The sequence below is a fragment of the Musca domestica genome, unplaced genomic scaffold, assembly GCF_030504385.1.
Source record: "Musca domestica strain aabys unplaced genomic scaffold, Musca_domestica.polishedcontigs.V.1.1 36, whole genome shotgun sequence".
Classification (NCBI taxonomy): Eukaryota; Metazoa; Arthropoda; class Insecta; order Diptera; family Muscidae; genus Musca; species Musca domestica.
Window position 1 is genome coordinate 2901210 of NW_026712318.1, and position 13170 is coordinate 2914379.

Genomic DNA, 13170 nt, shown 5'->3' on the forward strand with positions numbered 1-13170 from the left:
GCCCCCACAATAGTCAAAATATTCAAAGAAAACAATTTACCTCTTTCAAAATGATGAAATCATTCGATTTTGTGCAAATGTTACAAATGACAATATTTTTGTCAGTTCTAGGTCGAGTGCGAAAATGGACGACCCCACAAAGGGTCAAAATTTGGAATAATTGCATCTTTTACAAAATGTGAAATAGGAGTTCGATTGTCTGCTAATTTCGCAAATCCTAATATATCTGACAACACAAGATCTGGTGTAAAGGTGGAATACAGGGCGAGAAAAAAGCGCCATATTTTTACATTTTCTTTTCAATTTCGTTGAATGAAAGCAAAATATGTCGGAAATGTATCAACTTTTAGAATAAGTTTAGATTCGTTCAAAATGGTAATCTTTGGCCCGAATTATGGCCTTCAACCGGCCAATGAAATCGTCACACGCTGCCCGAATGTTGCTCGGCGGTATTTTGGCCCATTCCCGACGAAGGGCCAAAAGGGCAAGTGCCAACCTTGCTTTCCAAAATACTTCAGACACAATAGTCCAACGGATTGGTATCCGAAGATTTTGGTGGCCATTGTGCTCTGGAAATAAAGCGAGGAACCTCATTTTGTAACCATTCTTTAATGGCGCATAGCACGCTCGATGGTGCTGAGTCCTATGGGAATGGCCAAGGTTTGCGTACCCAGAACTTTAATACACCCTCCATAATATTTTCGCAATAGTATTGGACAATTATTCTGATGCCACGGCCGATTAATACAAGCAGAGAGCTACTATCGAAAGTTATGGCGTCCCACAACACACACCATGGACGGCGCTTGAGTTCTGGTAACCAACCGAAGGTGCACATTTTCAGCTGACCTCTTTGGCAAGCAAGTTCACAAACTGCTGGACAACGAATGTTTTCTAATCGGTGACGGAGAAGACCAAATTCGGCAGTTTACCACTTTCGGCCAAGCAAAGCAACTCTTTGGCTCTTTTGAGTCTATTTTCTTTCTGTTGCGGTGTAAGTTCTTGTACTTTTTTGAAATTTAAATGACTTTACCCCGAGCTCACTTTTCAATATTTGCCGAATGGAAATTGCGTTATGTTCAGCTCACGAGCCATTTTTTGGCCACTGCGACGCTGGTTTTGATCAAGTCGCTTTTCTACTTTTCGAACCATTTCTACTTTCTTGACGTCGGGCTACGCTACCAGTATCACGTAATCGGTAACGAGCGATGGTACGAGAAACAAAAATTTATTCACATTTAAATGCTGGAAAGGTCTACCGATAGCCACTTGTGGTTTTCGAGTCAAATATAAAGATATCATACTATCACGCTTGAATTCCATCACGAATAACTTTTTTCTGAAAAATTCTCATGAACAAAATGCAGGTCGCAATTATTATCCAATTGAGATGAATTTTTCCAAACAATATTTGTTTGGACCCTATTGAAATTGGTAAGAATTGGTTCAAATTTATATATGGCTCCCATATATATATTTCCAACAGGTTATTGTTTACCAAATGGACAATATCAGTCCAAATTACATGAATTTTTAACCCATCCAACCGAATTCAGTCTAGAAGCAAGTACATCAAATTTTGAGAAAATCGGTTCAGATATAGCTATAGCTCCCATATACACGGTTCATCCGATTTGGGGTTTTATGTCCCTCACATGCGTAATAAGCACTCTACAACATTGATATTTGGTACCAGATATCATATATGGATCGAAATACCTTTGCCAAATTTAATCTAGATCGTCTTTGGATATGGCTCCCATATGTCCTTAATTCGATTTCAGGTTTGTTGTGCAAATAATGGCTAATATCAGCCCAAATGGAGTGAATTTCGGGACGTACGTTTCCATTTTGTGCAACTTTTTATATCCTCCACCATAGTATGGAGGGTATATTAAGTTTGTCATTCCGTTTGTAACACCTCGAAATGTACATTTTAGACCCCACAAAGTATATATATTCTTGATCAGCATAAAATTCTCCGTCGATTTAGCGATGTTCGTCCGTCTGTGGAAATCACTCTAGCTTCCGAACGAATTGAAATAGATTGATAAAATTTTACTCAAATGTATATTATGTCTGCAGGACTTTTGGTATTGAAAATGGGCCATGTAGGTCCAAGTATTGGTATAGCCCCCATATAACTGTACCTCCAGATATTCGGTACTTTGTTGATTTTGGCGATATTATTCACCGGAATTGTTTTAAATTTGGTATTTGATGTTCGTAATGGATGTTACAGCCTAAGACAGAAAATTGTCTGTGCAGGTCCACGTCTTCGCATAGCCCCTATATAACAGTACCTCCCGATATTCGGCATTTTGATGATTTTACAGACATTATTCGCCGGAATTGTTTCAAATTTAGTATTTGAAGTTCGCAATGGATGCTACAGCCTATGACAGAAAATTGTCTGTGTTGGTCCACGTCTTCGTAAAACCCCCATATAACTGTGCCTCCCGATATGCGGCACTTTATTGATTTTAGCGATAGTATTCAGCGGAATTGTTCAAATTTGGTATTTGATATTCGTAGTGGATAATACAGCCTAAGACAGAAAATTGTCTGTGCAGGTCCACGTCTTCGCATAGCCCCCATATAAAGGTACTTCCCGCTATTCGGTATTTTAATGATTTACAGACAATATTCGCCGGTACCTCCCGATATGCGGTATTTTGATGATTTTTGCGACATTATTTACCGGAATTATTTCAAATTTTGTTATTGAAGTGCAGTTTTATGACAAAAGTTGCGCATGCATGTCCATATCATCGTATAGATCCTAATATACGGCTGCATTCGGTATTTTTAAGATTTTAACAGAATTTTAAATGCAGTTTAATTTTTTTTTAAATTGCCAAATTTGTACCAAATGGTGGATGATATTCAAGGTACGGCCGAACTTACAGCCTTTTTACTTGTTTTTTTTTTTTTTTTGAAAATCTCTCCTATGGCTCTCGTTTTCTATGTAAGCACACACACACACATACATACAAATGTAAATACACACCACCATTCCAGATTGTTAATAAAACAATAATTTTCAAAACTTTCAAATTCAACATTTTTTTGATATTTTCCCACTAAGTATTTTATTGAATACTACTGCTTGTTTTGCTGTCGAACTGATGTGTTACTCGTTAATTTTTAGATTTCAACAACTATTATAACTACCATTGACCTTGTCCTCATGGAAATCTCAATGGGGAACACTTATTGTCATATTCGAAGTCAAAGCAAAAAGAAATTACCACTGCTGTCGCTATTAAAAAAAATCACAGAAATGTTTAAACCGTGTCCCAGTCGAATAGAAATAAACGCTCTGAGGTAATTGCTCCAAGCGTAACAAGGATAAGATCGTTTCCCAGGGTCCGAAGGAAATTAACTGTGCGTAGAGCTTGAATATATTTTGCTTTTTATATATCGCGAAATGTGTAGGAACAGCGAGGGCTCTTGTGTGAGAAATTTTTATACTCTCAGCCATACGGCTGCAGTGGGTATATATCATTTGATACGGCCAAAAAGTGCCTCATCGTAATAACGGTTTTAGACCCTGGGTGTCTTTGGACCAAATCCTTTTAAGGTCGTAAACAGCCGATCTAAGGAAGTATCTACACTTTCCAAAATAAATGTGCACTAACTTCATTGGGGAACACTTAACGGGAGTGAGGGAGTGAGTCTCTATGGTGGAAACCTGGCACGACTTAATATTTTTGTGACTTGAGGTCTAATATTGGCCACTTCTTCAGCCAATAAAGGCTTAATAAAAGTCAAAATATATTTTAAACCATTAAGGAAAGGTCAAAAATCAGGCGGGGCCGACTATACGATACCCTACACCACTTTGTGTATTTAGCAGCGGAACTGTAAAAAAGAAGTTTATGTTGGGATCATACCAACTTCGAACTTTATTTGAATGCGTATCATGGCTCCACAATTTGCGAACTATATCCAACTTCAAATCGATTTTCCACAAATTGGACAGAGGCTTTTGTATCTCTAGTACCATATAATATTGCTGTATGACTTCAATAAGAACTATATTAAACATGTAAAAAAACAGCTAAGTTCGGCCGGGCCGAACTTTTAATGCGCTCCACCATTTCGAAGAAATTTTAAAAGTTTCGAAAAAAAATCCGAAAACTAACACTTAAATGAAAATCGTTATATGGGGACTATATGAAGGCGTGGACCTGCCTACCAGTAGGCAACATTTTAACCTCCTATCTCAATTCGTTCGAAAGATTGCGTGTTTGCAACCGACAGACAGACGGACATCGCTAGATCGTCTTAGAATTTTACGCTGATCTAGAGAGTATATACTTTGTAGAGTCTATTATGAATATTTTGAGGAGTTACAAACGTAATGGCAAAGTTAATATACCCTCCATAAAATGATGGAGGGTATACAAATCTGAACTGAGCTGTATCTGTTATCCAGTATTAAATATCATTGTTTTGGAGTGCATATTACGCATGTGAGGGACTTAAGCAGCAAATCGGTTGAAACTTATATATGGGAGCTATAGCTATATCTGACCCGTTTTTTTTCAAAATTTGATGAACTTGCTTCTAGACTGAATACGGAATTGCTATTATTCAGTTCATTTGAAAATATATGGGAGCTATATCTAAATCTGATCCGCTTTTAATAAAATTTGACAGAGGTATTTCTAGGCTGTATTTGATATCTGGTACCAAATATTATTCTTGTGGAGTGCATTTTACGCAAGTCAGGGACATAAAATCCCAAAACGATTTTCTCCAAATTTGGTTTTAGACTGACTTCGGACGAATGTAAAAAACTTCAGGTCATTTGGACTGATATTGGTCATTTGGTGCACAATTAACCCGAAAACGATTGAAGATATAGTTTTGTGTAGTTTTTTTACTGTTAGCCTAATACCATAGCAGAGGCGTTGTGGGACACAATCGTATCCTAAACTAACCGATTTCAATATAGTTTTGCAACATTTATTTTTGGACCAAATTACGTCACACCTTCCATATTTCATTGAAATTGATGTTTTTATACCCTCCACCTTGGGTAGGAGGGTATATTAACTTTGTCATTCCGTTTGTAACACCTCTAAATATTCGTCGTAGACCCCATAAAGTATATATATTCATAATCAGCATAAAATTCTAAGACGATTTAGCGATGTCCGTCTGTCTGTCTGTCCGTCTGTCTGTCTGTCCGTCTGTCTGTTTGTTGAAATCACGATAGAGCCCACATTATTTGAAGTAGACCTTTGAAATTTAGCACAAGTGTGTGTATTGTCCCTAGGATGGTTGGTATTGAAAATGAGATATATCGGTCCACGTTCTGGTATAGTCCCCATATAACGGTACTTCCCGATATTCGGTATTTTGATGATTTATGCCACATTTTTTCACTGATTTGTGTAAAAGTTGGTATTTGTGGGTCATAATGGGTCCTAGTTCGTGTGGCGAAACATTGTAATTATAGGTGCACGTGTTGGTGTAGCCCCTATATAACGGTACCTCCCGATATTCGGCATTTTAATGTTTTTTGCAACATTTCTTCTAATGTTCTTTTACCCTAGGGTGGAGGGTATTAAAAGTTTGGCCCGGCCGAACTTAATGTTTTTTTACTTGTTTTTTTGATTAAATATACGAAATCGACCGAAAATACATATGCGAGGTATATCCAAACCTCAAACAATTTTAATATAATTTGGAAAATAATTTGTATTTCACAACACATTCTGATATTCACTTATTCCGAATTTCATTGGAATCGTATTTGCTGCATCAAATATATGAAATCGGCCGAAAATATATATAGGAGCTATATCCAAACTTCAACCGATTTCAACATAATTTTGATTTTTCTTTGTACTAAATTCCGTCACTTCTGCCACACATTCTGAATTTCCTTGGAATCGGACATACATATCGTGTTTGGTGCATAAAATACATGAAATCGGCCGAAAATATATATATGGAACGTATATCCAAATCTGAACCGATTTCAATAAAATTTGACGATTTTATGTAGTGTGTTTCGTTCTTAATTGCAATTAGACATACATATCATGTTTGGAGCTTTAAATACACTGGTGGCCAAAACTAAAGCAACTGAAATTACAAGGAGAATGAATGCCCTGTAGCTTTTTCAAAAATTAAGAAAATGAGAAAGTTTTTCTTGTTTTAAATTAGGTACCTTATTCACTTTTTAAAAACCTAAAACAAAAAACCAAAATTCATTTTTATATAAAAAATAATGTATGGTAAAGTCAATTACCCCGATTTTGGCTTGGACAAAACTAAAGCAACTCTGTTGTACATTCATAAAACTGCTACAATTTCAGTTGTTTTTACTGTGATATTTATCGCATTTTGCTTCCTTCGACAATATCGTTTGTCATAAATCCTTTTTGAGAAGTTTTTTACAACAGCATGTGTTTCTCTTTTCGTTTTTTGAGTACTGCCAAAAAAAATTTAAAAATGGCTAGAAACAAATACTGTACCTGAATAAAACTGGATCAGTAGTAACAGTCCATAACGGATGAAGGCCGTGAAGAACTTCAGCCCATACTGATCCACAAATTGTGAGAGAAATAAAAAACAACTACCCGCTGGCAATGAAAATTCCATTTAACTCAATTTCACCAGTCCTATACTAGATATAAGCCGGACTAGTACCAAATGTGTCCCCAAGTAATGCAAAGGTAACCAATTGACACCTTTTCGTCCCCAAGTAATGCAAAGAAGCGACAGTTGTGCATAAATAAAAACCACCACGAAAAAACCAAACGAACATTTGTATGAGATCTCTACGAACTAGAACCACTTTGAATAGTTTTTTTAGATTACCAATAAAAAAAACAATGCACCGTTATTCTTGAGGAATGCAAGTGCGTTTTGTTTGGAAAAAGTATTCTTATTCTGATCGTTGTGAAGTGAAGTATCATTTTTCTGTGCAAATAAGTTATAAAGTGTTGAAAATAATAAATAAAAAGGTAAGACTGAGTAGTAAAAGTAATAATAGTAATAAAATAATAATAAAAGTAATTCAAGGTAAAATTATAGCATTCTTCTCAGAATTGTTACAAATTATTAATTTGTTTGTTTTCACTATAGGTCAAATCAAAATTTTAGCTGATGCTTTAGCTGAGTTGAAGGTGATGGTGCAACGATCTCAAAGTGATGAGATACCATTATCGAATAGGTTCCCCATCACTTATGAAAAATATTGAGAATCAATACATACACTGGTGGCCAAAACTAAAGCAACTGAAATTACAAGGAGAATGAATGCCCTGTAACTTTTTCAAAAATTAAGAAAATGAGAAAGTTTTTCTTGTTTTAAATTAGGTACTTTATTCACATTTTAAAAACCTAAAACATAAAACCAAAATTCATTTTTATATAAAAAATTATGTTTGGTAAAGTCAATTAACCCGATTTTGGCTTAGACAAAACAAAAGCAACTCTGTTGTACATTCATATAACCGCTGCAATTTCAGTGGTTTTTACGGTGATATTTATCGCTTTTTGCTTCCTTCGACAATTTCGCTTGACATAAATCCTTTTTGAGAAGTTTTTTACAACAGTATATGTTTTTCTTTTCGTTTTTTAAGTACTGTCAAAAAAAAAAATTAAAAATGGCTAGAAACAAATACTGTACCTGAATAAAACAGCAAATTATCAGTGATTATCAAAACAACATATCACAGAAAATGATTTCCGAGAAATATTTCATAAATATTTCTGAGATTTCATAATTATGTCTGTGCACTAAGTCGGTTTTTTGAAACTGGATCAGTAGTAACAGTCCATAACGGATGAAGGCCGTGAAGAACTTCAGCCCATACTAATCCACAAATTGTGAGAGAAATAAAAAACAACTATTTAAGAGTTCAACAGGATTGGAGAGAGAGCAATCATTGGATATAAGCTCGAGATCAGTGCGTAGACGAGTAGTGGCAGCTGGTCTGCGTGCCCGTAAGACATCAAAAAACCATTTATATCTGAAAAAATCAAAAAGGCTTTCGGAAACGATAATATTAAGTGGAATCAAGCTCAATGGAAAAAACATTATTTCTGGGATGAGTCTACGTTTAATATTAAAGGCTCAGACGTGAAAAATTTTACGGTGAGAAGACCAAAAAATGAAGGAATCAAGCCGCAGTGTTGCAAAGGTACAGTGAAGCATGAGGGAGGGTTAAAATGGCGTGGCGCTGTTTTTCTTTCTATGGACTTGGGCGTATCCATAAAATAAAGGAAGTTGTGGATCGGTTTGTTCACAAAGATGTGTTGGACATCACGTTGTTCCCTTACGCTGAGTAAAATATTCGGCTGATTTGGGTGTTTCAACATGACAATGATCCCAAACTTGTATCAAAACTTGTCAAATATTGGTTGCGGGAGTCAAAAATTCATGTTTTGTTATGACCGGCACAATCACCTGACCTAAACTCCTTAGAAAGCCTTTGGAGTATCGTAGATAGGAAGATCAAGAGAGATTCGGAAATAAATAAGCACAACATTTTCTAAAGAATTCGGGGTACCTGGGAAAGCACACCCAAGGATCAAATTGAGCGTGTTATAGATTCAATGCCTCGTAGGTGTGCAGCTGCTATCAAAAATACTGGTTATGCTATCGACTACTAGCCAAAATTTAATTATTTTAAAATAAAAAATGAAAGGTTGCTTTAGTTTTGACCAAGCAAAAATTAGGTCATTTTAGTTTTCCACATATTATTTTTCGTTCAAACTTATTTTTGTATTTTTATTTTTAGTTTCTTGAAAGTGAATTAAACCCCTCATTTAAAACTGGAAAAATAATTACGATTTGTTTATTTTTGTAAAAGTTACAGGACATTTATTGTCTTTGCGATTTAAGTTGCTTTAGTTTTGGCCACCAGTGTATATGTAAGTATTTTTTAATTGTATTGCTGAACAAACATAGATTATATACAATTTTTGTTAATTTTTAGGTAAATATTATAGCATCAATTATAAAAGGAGAGGAAATATCGAAATGTTTAAAAATGTTATCGGTTCAAATATTACTACGAGTATAATATTGAGGGAAACCATGGAAAAAAGTTTGAAGTCCCTAAGTAATATATACAGCGTTATTTTAGGTAAGGTGTATATAAACATTATTTTTATATTCTACATTTTCATACATTAAACATTATTTTTTGCAGATACCAGTTACAGAATATTCGGACACCCCTGAAACACAACTGCGAAAAGCAATACAAGTGCTATTATAAATATTAAATTTAATTTATTTTTGTTCAAGTTTTATAGAGTAAGGTATATTTGTATTCATTTGTTTGCAATAAAAAAATGAATTAAAACTAAAAATTAGAATTTCACTAACAATAATTGGTACTGAACTAGTTCATGGGAAACCAGTTTAAAATTGGTCTGCTTATACTAGATAGCTGAACCCGGTGCGCTTCGCTACCCCTTTTGATTTTATATGCATTCAAAATGTTATTTACGAATATATGTTGGTTAAAAAAAAAAACAAATTTAAAAATTAAAGAAAAAATTATTGCACTACTTTTATGCGTAAATAACCAAAACCATTAGAAAAGCAGTAACATGACATACATACACGAAGGGTTTGTCCTTCGGATTTATTTATTTATGTAACTGCAATATTTTGAAGTTGAGTGGCATTACTATTGCAATTAGTGAATTCGAGATAGCATCAATTCAATCAATTGTTGTGTTGTTTTTTAGTGTTAGCCTAAGGCGTTGTGGGTCAATGGTTCTTATAAAAATCATATCCCAATCTGATTCGATTAAAATATAATTTTAAAAAAATTACTTTTACACCAAACTCCGCCACACCTTTCATATTTCATTGAAATTGGTGCGTCAAATATGTGAAATCGGCCGATAATATATATGGGAGCTATATCCAAATCTTAACTAATTTCCAATTAATTTGTCACATTTATTATTTTAACCAAATTCCGCCACACATTCTGAATTTCATTGGTATCGGTCGTATATATCATGTTTGAGGCATAACATGTATGAAATCGGCCGAAATATATATGTTAGCTATACCCAAACCTCAACTGATTTCAATATAATTTGGCAATTTTTTCTGGTGCCAGATTTTGTCTCTCTCGCTTTGGGTGCATCAAATATATGAAATCGGCTTAGTATATATATGGGAGCTATAATCAAATCTGAGCGTAATTGAATATAATTTGTCAAATTTATTTTCGTACCAAATTTAGCCTCTCATGCCGAATTTAATTGGAATCGGAAATACGTATCGCGTTTTGTGCATCAAATATGTGAAATCGGCGGAAAATATATATGGGAGCTATATCCAAATCTGAACCGATTTTAATATAATTTGACTAATTTATTTTCTAATCAAAATCCCGTTACATATTCCAAATTTCTTTGGAATCGAACATACATATCGTGTTTGGTGCATAAAATACATGAAATCGGTCGAAAATATATATGAGTGCTATATCCAAATTTGAACCGATTTTAATATAATTTGACAAATGTATATTTGTTTTAATTTCCGCTACACATTTCAAATTTCATTGAAATTAGAGATACATGGCGTGTTTGGTGCATCAAATACATGAAATCGGTCGAAAATACATATGGGAGCTATATCCAAATCTGAACCGATTTCAATTTAATTTGACAAATTCATTTTGGCTCCCGATTCCGTTACTTATTTTAAATTTCATTACAATTGGAAATACATATCGTGTTTGGTCCACCAAATACATGAAATCGGCCGAAAATATATGTGGGAGCTATATCCAAATCTGAACCGATTTCAATATAATTTAGGAAATTAATTTTTTAGATAAAATCTATCACACGTTTTAAATTTCATTGAAATTGGGGATACATAGCGTGTTTGATGCATCAAATGCTTGAAATCGGCCGAAAATATATATGGGAGCTATATCCAAATCTGAACCGATTTCAATATAATTTGAAAAATTTATTTTCGGATTAAATCCCGTCACACATTCCAAATTTCATTGGAATCGAACATTCATATTGTGTTTGAGGCATCAAATGAACGAAATCGGTCGAAAATATATAAGGGAGCTATATCCAAATCTGAACCGATTACAATATAATTTGGCAAACTTATTTTTGTTCCAAATTCCGTTACGTATTCCAAATTTGGACTGTACTGGACTGTATCTTCAACCAATCAATAGATATGTGCATATAAAATCTAAATTTTTGGGAGGTACCTCCGATTCTGATGCTATATCTCCAGTTCCAAGTGGAAATTCAAAAATGTATATAGCCTATGTTACTTTCAGGCGATGTTGCAGTATATATGGAAATTTTCAGGAAAATCTATTCAGCGGTTTTCGAGTCCATAAATTACAAACAAACAAACAAACAAACAAACAAACATACAAACATTTTCCTCTTTTATAGATATAGATAAGGGATAGTCAAATGACACTAGTACATAACTGTATACATAGAACTAGTTAAAAGGTAGTCTGCTGACACTAGTCTGTGGCTGTGTACTTGGAACTTGGTAAGGGTTAGTCTTTTGTCACTGGTATATGACTGTAAACCTGGAACTAGTAAAGTACCATCTACAGGTAATGCAAAGGGAGCCAATTGGTTACCTCGTATGACATCCCCATGTTAAAGTTTACAGTTGTTTGCACTGTGAGGGGTCTTAAGTGGAACTAGTTACTGTAACTCTGAGAATCGACGAGTTTCCGATGCCGAACTAGTTCATGTTGCTAGCGGGAAGCGATTTCTGGCGTCGAGAGAAAGCTAAATGCAGGTGAAGAGTTTGAATAATAATTCATAGCGGCTGGTGGGACATGAAGGAACAACAAGGATTTGGAGTGACCGGTGAGGTTATAAAATTTTTTCAGTTCACCCTTCTACAGTTCAGCGATGAATCGATTTTTTAGCTGATGGCATCATTGGATCATACTTGCTCAAAGATGATGCGAATCGCAACGTAATTGTGATTGGAAACCGTGAGATGATATCTAACTTCTGTTCGTTGTCCAAAATGCAAAAGCTGAAATGGTACCTACTTGTGTGGGCGTTGATGTTATATTTTTGGGCACGAAAATGAGTCTTGTTTCGTAGGTGTGGGATAAAGCTAATTTTTATGCCCTGCACCACATAGTGGTAAGGGCATGTTGTTTTTTTGCGTTTGTTTGTAACATGCAGAGGGAAGCGAGATAGTTACATTTGAGGATCTTAAAAGAATCAATTTCTGAGTCGATTTATGCATGTCAGTCCGTCTGTCTGTCCATGTATTTTTTTTTTTTTTTGAACAAAACGCAGGTCTCAGTTATTATTATTCGATTGAGATGAAATTTTGCGAACAATATTTGTTTGGCCCAAGGAAGAACCCCATTGAAATTGGTAAGAATCGGTTCAAATTTAGGTATAGCTTCCATATGTATTTTTAACCGATTTCGGGTTAATTGTGTACCAGATGGCAAATATATAAGTCGAAATTATTTGAATTTTGGCACATCCGACCGAATTCATCATAGAAGCAAGTACAGGGTGAGATGAAAAAAATGCAACCAACTTCAGACTGTTGTCATTTCCCAACCACTCGTCCGACAGCTGTTAAAATTATTCCAGTGACAGCTCATTATATGGCTTACAAGCGTACAAAAGCATTTTTGGTGAGAATTTTCCTGAAAAAAAGTTATTCGTGATAGAATTCAAGCGTGATAGTGTGATTTCCTTATACTTGGCTGGAAAACCACAAGTGGCTATCGTTAGAGCACTCCAGCATTTAAATGTGAATAAATCTTTTGTGTCTCGTACCATCGCTCGTTACCGTGATACTAGGAGCGTCAAGGAAGTGGATGGAGACGTCAAGGAAGTGGATGGAAGAAAACAGCAACATCAGCAGAAATGGTTCGAAATGTAAAGAAGCGACTTGATCGAAACCCGCGTCGCAGCTGCAGAAAAATGGCTCGTGAGCTGGACATATTGCTATATTCCATTCGGCAAATATTGATAAATGAGCTCAGGGTAAGACCATTGAAATTCCAAAAAGTGCAAGAACTTACACCGCAACAGAAAGAAAATAGTCCCAAAAGAGCTAAGGAGTTGCTTCGCTTGGCCGAAAGTGGTGAACTGCCGAATTTGGTTTTCTCCGCCTCCGCTGAGAAAAGATTC